Here is a 10,488-nt window from a genome sequence, read left to right on the forward strand (position 1 = left end):
GAAGAATGTATGCAGTGTGTTAATTATTGAAACTGTCTTACCGATTTGATTTGAAACTGTCTCATTGCTATTTGTTTATCAATAAAATTATGGCAAAGAAAAAAAAATGTTCCCTGGGGCAATCCAGAAGATCATCTATATCTAACTTGAAAACTCGTATTCTAATACGATGTAAAGTGTAAAAGAAATGGAAGGATTTCTCTCTTTGAGGCTGCATTTTTTTTCCTGCCTTTGTACTGGAAATAGAGCTCAGGACCTCATGATTGGCCAACAGATTCTGTGCTGGTGAACTGTATGCCTGGCTCTTCTCCAAATTTCTCTTAGAATTTACCCCAGTGAATCTGCTGGGGTCTGGGCTTTTCTTTGCTGGTAGGTTTTTAATTACATCTTCAATTTCATTGTTGCATATTGGTTTATTTAGGATTTTATATCTTCTTGATTCAACTTTTGTAATGCATCTAGGAATCCTTCCATTTCTTATATATTTTGCATCTTATTAGAACACAAGTTTTCAAGTTATATGTAGATGATCTTCTGGATTGCTCCAGGGACCATTTTGATTTTACCCTTTTCTTTCCTAATTGTGTGGATATGAGTTTGAGTTTTTTCTTTCCTTTTTTTTTTATAAGGTTGGACAATGGTTTGTCAATTTTCTTTACTCTTTCAAAGTGTCAACTCTTTGATTCCTTGACTCTTTGTCTGCATTGTGTCTTTTACTCTCCATTGCATTGATTTCTGCTCTGATCTTTATAATTTTCTCCCACATATGATTATAAACTTTTTACTTAGCCTGATCTTCATTTTCTAGAAATTAGTGGTTCACTGTTAAGTTATTTATTTGTGCTTACTCTGTTTTCCTGATATGGGTGCTCAATGTTAAACATTTCCTTCTTAGGATTGTTATCATTGTATCCCAAATGTTCCAGTGTTTCATATTGTTCTCATCATTTAATCATAGAAACTGTCTAATTTCTTCTTTAGTTTCATCTGTGAACCATTGGGCATTCAGGATAGTGTTATTTAATTTCCATGTGTTTGAAGTTCTTATGGTTTCTTTTGCCATTGATTTCAAATATTATTGCACTACGGTCTGATGAGAGACATTGGAAAACTTCACTTCCTTTCCGTTTACTTGAGAGTGTCCGCTGAACTAGTATGTGGTCTATTTTGGAGAACATCTGTGTGCAGCTGAGAAAAAATGTGTCTTCTGGTGTTGTGAAGTGGAACACTCTGCAGACACCTGCTGAGTCCATTTGTTCAAAAGATTGCTTCAGTTCTCATATTTTATTGCTGATTTTTCTTTTCTTATCTAGTTGATCTGTCTTTTTGGGACAGTGGGGTAGTGAGATCCCTCAAAACAATTATATCGGTACATATTTGATTTTTTTTTTTTTTTTCCGGAACCAGGGATTGAACTCAGGTCAGACCCTTGCACTTGCCAGGGAAGCACTTATTCCACTGAGCCATCTCCCCAGCCCCTACATATTTCATTTTTCATGCTTGCTAAAATTTATTTTATATATTTGAATGCCCTGGTATTTGACACATATACATATTTTTGATTGTTATCTATTCATCTTGGATTGATCCCTTTACAAGGATCTTCTTTATGTCTCTTCATCAGTCTTGGCTTGAAATTCACTTTGCCTGCAAATAGAATAGCAACCTCTGCTTTTTTCTGTGTTCCTATCAATTGGAGTATGGTTTTCCATCCTTTGACTTTGCCTCTCAATCTATGAATTTATTTTTGAGTTAAATGTGTTTCTTTTATGCAGCATGTAGTTGAACCTTGCTTCTTGATTCATTCTGCCTATCTCCGCTTCTGATTGGTGAATTCAGACCACCAACATTTATGACTATAACTGATATTATTGAGCTATCCTTGTCATGTTATTTTCTGTTGTTGGTGCCCCTCTCCTTCCCCATCCTTCTGTTTAATTTTTTTTTTTTTTTTTTGAGCAGGATATATTTATTGAGGGAAAGAAAGCTCCTGTCCAAGAGAGGGACAGGAGAGGGGCCTGAGCGGGTAGTTCCCTGGGAAGCTATCTCTTCCAGGGACTTTTATAGTGTAAAACCATGTGGGGCTAAGGTAGAGAGAATGGGAACTCGCTTAGGTGGGCAGGAGGTGGGACAAAACTATGGTCAACCAATGGGATTACAAGCACCATTGCTCAGGTAAGACTGATTAAATCCAGTATCAAATGAGAAAGTGAGTCACATAGCAAGTGGGCATGAATATGGGACAGGGTCTTTTCCCTGTTGGGGGTTGGAATGCAGGACAGGGTCTCTTTCTGTTGGCGGTTGGACTAGTGACTCACTTAGGTCTTTCCAAGTGATGCATACCTATTTAGAATATCAATCCCAGGTGCTACTCTTTTAGCATTTGTTTGGCCTTTAGGTCTTTAGGTCTGGTTCACAACAGGAGCATCTGCCCCTCCCACAGTGGTAAGGCATCTCCTCTTTTGTGCTGTCTCCTTCAAGGGCCTGGCCCTGTCTGATGGCCTCATCCAGTTTTTATTCAGTGAGGGAGTGGCTTGAGGAGGATTGAGTGAGAATTGTGGGAAGTAGGTGATCATTGTGAGCTGAGCTAGGTGGGTGGCCTATAATTACCTGAGGCCAATTGATAAACAGAAGTCCTAGCCAGCTCTGAACATAGGAAATAGGGTCAGGCTCAGTCAAAATGGAGACAGCTGCTCTTCTTTCAAGGAGAGCTGCTCAGGTGGTCCTCCTTCTGTTTAATTGTTTGACCTACCTAGTGCATTCTTTCTGTTGGAGTTCATGGAATTATAGTTCTCATGATCTCTTTCTGAAATATTCTTTTTTTATTTATTTATTTTGCAGAACCAGGGATTGAACTCAGGCCCTTGAGCTTGCCAGACAAGTGCTCTAAAACATTCTTAAAAATATTTTGGAATGCTGGTTTTGTGGTCATAAATTTCCACAGCCACAGAGGCTAGAAACCATGTTCACACTCAAATAGAAAAAAGATCAAAATATGAAGGAGAAAAGAAATCACTGCCACCACTACAAATAAATAAATAAGAGAAAAAAGAAAAAGCTTACTTTCAGACATTGTCTGTACTCTCACTGGTAGACAGCATATAGAGACATAATCCCAATCTGTGTTGATCTATGCCAGTAAACCAGCAGGAGATTTATGGGGAGTAGTGGATAATCTCAGTGAGTCCTCACTTTGTGGCCAAGACCAGACTCAGCCTGTGGTCCTCAGCGCTCCTTCCATGGGCCAGAGCCAGCTTGGCAGCTGCTAGATGGAGCCTGCAGCTGCTCTGAGTACTGCACTCAGCTGGTCCCTCTCCAGCTCCTGGCTAATAGCTCTAGCATAGGACAGCTGAGCCCTCCGCAGTCACCTCCAGCTAGTGCAGTCCTTCACATCCACTACTCCCCTTCCCTGCTGCATCTCTGTGGAGGTTTCTGGGGTTGACAGCCATCACTCTCTGGCTGCAGATTTGATCTGCTCCTCTCATGTAGTGAGTTCCATCTCAGGGAGAAGAAGCCACTGACTACCTCTTCTGCTTCACTGAGGTTTCTGTCTTCACTCTCTTCATGGTCTTCAATGCATGCTTTATATCTTTCCTGGGTCCAGGGGACCCATGCTCCTCCTTCTTTTCTTCCTCACTTTGCTGTATTCCAGCACCTGCACAGCGACTCTCAGAGAGTCCTTCTTTGCTGCTTGCCACTCTGCTGTCTTGTTGGTCCCTCCTTCAGGCCAGATGTGATCCAGGAAATGTGAAATCCAATGATGGTCAGAATCTCTGTACCCATTGTTGGTCTCTAACTTGCTGTGTGAAGTCAGCATATCACAGACTTTGAACAGTCTCATTTGTTCATTATTAAGCAGAAACCCTGGCCCTCTTCCTCCATATCCTTCATTATTTTACTGCTTCTGCCCACGGACACTTTCATTTCCTTGAGACATATTTTCTTTTGTATAGTAATACCTTAAGTCGAAAAGGTCCGGCATTTTATACACAATAAATGCCATGAAGCACAAAACATAGAAATAGTCAGAATAGTGATAAAGATGTTTTATTACCTGAAAATACTCATGCAGCTTTTAATTATTATTTCTCAATATATTTTGGGCCCTGAGATATTTTGTAATGATGAAATATTTAATGCTATTTCAACACATTTTACTATCAGAATAGAGAGTTTAATTTTGTTTCATGTTAAGGCAGGAGAAATTAAGACTACGATTTGACTTTGGCACTCGAAGATATATGAAAAATACAGAATTAGTAGGTCTCATGAGAAGAGGTAATTTTTGAGAGCTCATTTGGAATTTCTAGCAGGGGAGTGCCGCTACTCTTATACCCTTGACCACGCAATGGTCCTCCTTTCCTGGGGGTGGGCATCATCTTCGACCGAGCACACAGCTTGGGGAGGGATGCACATGGAGTACTGAGGAAGGAAGGAGACACCCACCTAGCCAGCCAGTTCAGCGGAATCAACCCTGGAGATCAATGGCATGGCAGATGTCCCACTCCGATCACCCTCACATCCAAGAGAAGGTAACTTTTATGTGACCTCATAGCACTGAAACCCACGATTTAAATCAATCAAAAATCCAGTATATAAATAGGACTGTGATCAGCAGCACAAAGCTATAGCATAACCAGTAGTTAACAAGTTTTAAGAGAAAGCACAGTCATGAAGGATCAAGAAATAGAAACTGTTACCTTTTCAAGGGTTAAAATAAATCAAATCTGGCAATATTAGAAAGGAGAATAGGGACCCTCTAGTTGAGATACATACTTTGACTTATGTTATTGTGCTTTTTCTGATTCACAAGAACTGAACAAATTGTACATTTGAGATGTGGGTGCAAAATAGCTTAGTGAAGGGCAGTTTCTTCTTTCTGTGTAATTGGAATAATAAAAATTTTAAATTTACTTGCATATTTATTAATTGATAAAAGTTTGATCTTATGAAGTAGACATTTGCTGAATAACCAAAGAGATTGGAAAGTAAGAGCCATATATAGTAAGATACCTTTATGGTGCTTGGGAGTGCTTTTCATTTTGTAACTTAGAGTTTTAAAAGTTATTTAAATTATTATTTTTTTCCATAATTTTATTGAGAAACAAATAGCAATGAGACAGTTTCAAATCAAATTGGTAGGACAGTTTTAATAATGAACACATTGTACATTCTCTTCCTAGTCGTTATTTGCTGTACAAGATGCAGACATGATATCCTATTTACAAACACTATTAGAACAAATCCCTCTATTTAAAAATGGCAGAAGGATTTTTTTTTTTTTTTTTTTGCTGGCTCAGAATGCCTTCAGGGAAGGTTTGGCCGGCTTGAGTTCTGGGAATTGAACCACAGCATCCTGAGCCTGACTGCTTTGTTTAAGCAGGCGCTTAAATAACTGAGCTAAGGGGCAGGCCCCCTATTTAAATTATTATAAAATTATTTAATAAAATCTGAATGAAGATTTGACACCACTTTAACATAGGAGGCCTGAAGTCGACAGCTAGGACTTAGGAGGGCTAAGTGAAAGACTATATTCTTGAATAGATGTCATGATGAGAGAATAAGTATTTTCTTTCTTTCTTTCTTTCTTTCTTTCTTTCTTTCTTTCTTTCTTTCTTTCTTTCCTTCCTTCTTTCATTCATTCTGTATTTTATACAGGTCTCACTATGCAGCTCAGACTTGAAGCAATTCTCCTGTTTAAGCCTCTTCAGCACTGGGATTACAGGTGTATGCCACCACAACGGATCCTGGTGGCCTGCTTGGTGTGCCTGGGACAGGGTGTGTGCCCAGGACAGGGCTGGAATAGCATATGGTACCCAGGATCAAGCTTGAGTCTTTGGGCTTGCCTAGGCAGGCACTTAGACTGCGGAGCTACCTCTGCTGCCAAGAAAAGGTATTTTCTACAGCAGTTATCAGGAAAAGTACAGAAATGGATTACTCTAATTATATATTTCAAAAAGGTAACATGAAAAGCATACTTATTTTCTCCTGGTATTTTTATTAATATTTCCTCACTTTACTGGAAATGTCAATAGTCAGCCTACCTATAAGCTATGTTAACTGTGGAAGGGAGATTACTAAAAAAAAATAAATAAATGAAGGGGGGAGAAGAGGGGAAGAGGTTTAATAGCGGGGGTAGACATGACCATGTTATGCGATATAGGTGTATGAAAATGCCACAATGAAACTCATTGTCTGTGTAATTAACGTGAACATTTTTATAAAACTTGACACTACATTTCCCAGCAGCACTTGCAGAGGTAGATGCCATGTGATAATATTTTAACCAATGAAATAGGAGACAGAGTCCCTTAAGTGAGCACTTCTGGGAAACTGCCTTAGGGGGTTTCCTGGGCTAGCAAGTTCTGTTTTGTTCTTTTGGTTTTTCACTTTAGGAAAAATGGAAGCCAGTTAGAAAACATAAGAAATAGTGGAAGAAAAGTTGAAAGAACCAGTAGTTTCAATCACTGCATAGTTGCCATGGTAGTTCTGGATGGCCTACTTCAAAGCTTCCTCCATGTGATTGAAATCTAAGCACCAAATTTATTTCAGCTACTGCTGCTCATTTTTCTCTGTCAGTTGCAAGCACTTTTCTACCTGGCAGTGACAGCATCCATCTGTTGCCATGATGTCTATGATGTGGCTCTTTAACTTTTGCTTTTGGGAAGATTATTATTTATAGATGCTCTAACTTCAGAACAGAGTGCTGTAAGGAGAATGCACATCTTCGTAATCCACTCTCCCACGGGGACTCCGCTCTATGGTAACTTACGGTAAGGGGAAGAAGAAAATAATTGTGAAGACATGCAGGAAAACCAGAGAAGAACGTCTTCAATATTACTCTCAGATTTTGAAACGTCTTCCTTAAATCTTGAAACACCTCAGTTTTGAAAATCCGATCATTTTGGTTTCTCCTAAGTAAATCTCAGCTCAGGAAAATTTCATCCAGGATTGTGCCTGACTCCTAAGTGAAAGACTTTATTATACAGAATTCTTCTTCCTCTCTTGACTTCGTTCTTTCACTGTCCCTTTCCATTCCATCTAATTTTACCATGATCATAAAAAGAAAGTAAATGCCTTATATAAACTTATTCAGATTTATGATAAGGATTATGGGGGAAAATAAGAAAACAGAAAAAGCAGACAAATTCCAACTTAAGATGTCATAAATATCTGCTTCAAGGGTTACACGGTAGCTTGTGAAATCCAGATAAAAAATTAATAATTTGGATTGCTTGGTCTATATTTTAAAGTAGGGATGATTAATTGAAGATTCCACATGTATGTAATTTGGTATAATTACAGATTAGGACAAGATTGTATTGAGAGAAATTCATAAAGACAAATAACTGTCCCTTCCTCAACCCCACAAAGAAATGAAATATAAAATCCCAAAGTAGAAACTTTACTTGGCAATAAGCATTCTGTACCAGAGGTTGATTTAACAGCTACACAAAAGCAGTGGGGAACACAAAATAATGCTAAGAATGACTAATATTTATTGACCTTTTCATAAGGGGTTGACACATTCTGTATTACTTATATGCATAACTATTTAGTAATAACAGTAATTACATCATTGTAGCCTGTGCTTGTCAATCAAAAACCTGTGAATAATATGCAATAAAAGTGAGTGTTTTAGAAAGGCCAAACAATCAACATCTCAGGGAAAAAGTGACGGGGGTGGGAAGAGGTCAAAATCCATGGCATTTGTGATCATGTGAAGGAAATGACCCAATTTGGAACATTCACAATCAGCTTTGGCCAGACCATAACCCAGCTCCTCTTAATCCAATGAGAGCTGCTGATCTTCAAGTAACCACAACCTCCATCAACTTCAAATGCTTTTGAGATGTGTAAATCTTCCTTGTCATTGTATTTTGGAAAGTGTTGCCTTGACACTGGCCCAAGAAACCACAGTTATTTTCTAAAAATAGCAATCATGATTCTCCCCCTGCCCCCTCTCTCTAATTAGTTCCAGGCAAAATATAGAACCTAGACTTTTCAAATATACCATAGAAGATCCCCACACACTCTGCAACCTGCATTCTTGGACACTGAAAAGTTGAACAAAAAAAACCCACATGAATTTTCTTGATTCACCAGCAAAGTATTCCCTTTGTGATTAATGTGTCCACTTGGGCATGGATCAAGGCCATTTATCTTGGCTCCACCTGTTGACATTGATCAATAATCTGCTTCAGCTCTCTACTACATGAAAGATTTACACTTTATTTCCATTAGAAAACATTCTTTGAAAGCCACAGAGTCATTATAAGATCTCCTATAAAGACGTTTTGTACTTCGGATAGAAACAGAAACCCAAGTACTGAATGTCTCCAGTATGAAATAACAGTAGAGAAAAACTCCGGTTTAGTCATTGGCATCTTTAAATATTCAGTCAAATAGTTTGCCTAAGTATAGGCTGTTTAAGAGTCTTGGAATTAATCGAGAATTAATAATAATAATAATAATAATACCCTAAAAACAAAGAAATAAAGGGAGGATTTTAAGATTTTAGCAATAGGACACTTCATAATAATTTATTCAAAACCATTTCTGCATATGTTGATGTAGTTGTGCAGAAAAAATAATATGCTAATAATGTATACTATTGATAACTAACTCAACAATTACATGAACATTATTGTAAATGCTCTTCTGTATGACATTTGCCCCCAAGCAGGTCCAACTTAGTCAAGACTGATGAATGAGTAGGGAATAAAGTTAAATAGTAGCACATTTATGAAAACAAACTACAGAGAATTTGGACAGCTAAGAACCTAGAATGTTGATCTCCATCTACAATGGTTCTAAGGACTTGTGCAAAATATAATTCTAAAAAACTATTTGTAATGAAAATGTGACTGCACAAATGGGAACATTCAGGAGATGAACTTAAAACCCTGTCCTGCTGTATAGGTAAAAGCTGCTGGTCTATGTTTTCTCAGTCTCCTTCATCTCATTCGCAAATAAAGATGTAAGGACATAGTTTAATTAATGTACTCTTCCATGTGAGCTGTCTCCACACAGGTTCATAACCTCTCTTAGCCTTCATATATTGTTTGAATTTTATTCTTGAAATCAGATAGTTGATGTAAATCATTTGATGACATGCTATGGTATTAGAAAAACCCTAGCAGTAAAGATGCACAAAGTATCTTTAAGTAGAACTAAGTTACTTCATGTTGAGTAATCCTGATGCTAATATGAATCCTATCAAAAGATAAGAAGTGGTTTTTTCCCCCATTTCCACTCCAACTTTCCACTAGGGAATATTTCCATGTTAATTAGTGGAGAGAAAGGATTTTAACATTATCACACACTTTGGAAAACATACCTAGTCCATTGAAGTAGATAAGCTGTATAAAGGCCTTGGAATTAAACAGAAAGAAACAGAGAAAAGAAAAAAATTTTTTTTTCTCATCCATCCAATCATTTGAGTCTATACTCTAAGAAGATACTACACCAATGCTTTTGAAGGAGTAACAGGACTACTGAAAGGGGTCCAGGGAGGTAGCTCAGCAACATAAATGCTTGCCTGGCAAGTGGAAGGTCCTGAGTTTGATTCCTAGTACTATAAAAAGGAAAAGAAAGAAAAAGAAAAAGAAAAACAGTGAATGCTAATTAATGCCAACACAGCTTACTCTTGGGGATCTTTCACTAATCTACAGCAAAGCACTTTGACTACCTAAATAGCTAACAAGAGTAAATGTCAGAAAAGATTGTGTGTATGTTACATGTTAAGAAAAACATTTTTGAAGAGCTGCAACCTAAACACTGTAGTAAACACTGTACATCAGGAATGCCGAGATGCTGAGCAGAGGTCATCCTTAAGCCCTGATGACAGGGCTGAATACTTTAGAGTAAGTTTGTTTCTTCCACTGTTGATTCTTCAGCCCCAATGGATGTTCTCAGTTCAGAAGAAAGCAGGAGGGCTGGCCAGATAGCTCAGTAGACTAAAGTGCCTTCTTAGGCAGAGCACAGTGACCAGGGTTTGATTCCTGCCTTGTTGTGGTGGTCCCACCCCCAGGGCACACTGAGATGGTAATTGAGACTGAGTGTGGTGGAGTGAGCCTATAGTCCCAGCACTTGAAAGGTTGTAAACAGGAGGATCACTATGAGTCTAGTCTATTTATTGAGACCCTGAACACCTTGTAGACCCTGCCCTAAGTATAGGGGGAAAAAAGATTTTTATGCCTGCTTAGACAGAGCACAGTGGCCGGGGTTCAATCCCCGGCATGCTGTGCTGTCTCTGCTCCCCTGGGTGCTCTGAGAGGGTGATTGAGACTGGATGTGGTGGTGCGCTCCTGTAATCCTAGCACCTGGAAGCCTGCAAATGGGAGAATCATTAAGAGTCAGATCTGTGCAGTGAGACCCTGTAGATCCTATACTAAATACGAAGAAGAAGAAGAAGAAGAAGAAGAAGAAGAAGAAGAAGAAGAAGAAGAAGAAGAAGAAGAAGAAGAAGAAGAAGAAGAAGAAGAA

The sequence above is a fragment of the Octodon degus genome, unplaced genomic scaffold, assembly GCF_000260255.1.
Source record: "Octodon degus isolate 3935 unplaced genomic scaffold, OctDeg1.0 scaffold00033, whole genome shotgun sequence".
NCBI classification, from domain to species: domain Eukaryota; kingdom Metazoa; phylum Chordata; class Mammalia; order Rodentia; family Octodontidae; genus Octodon; species Octodon degus.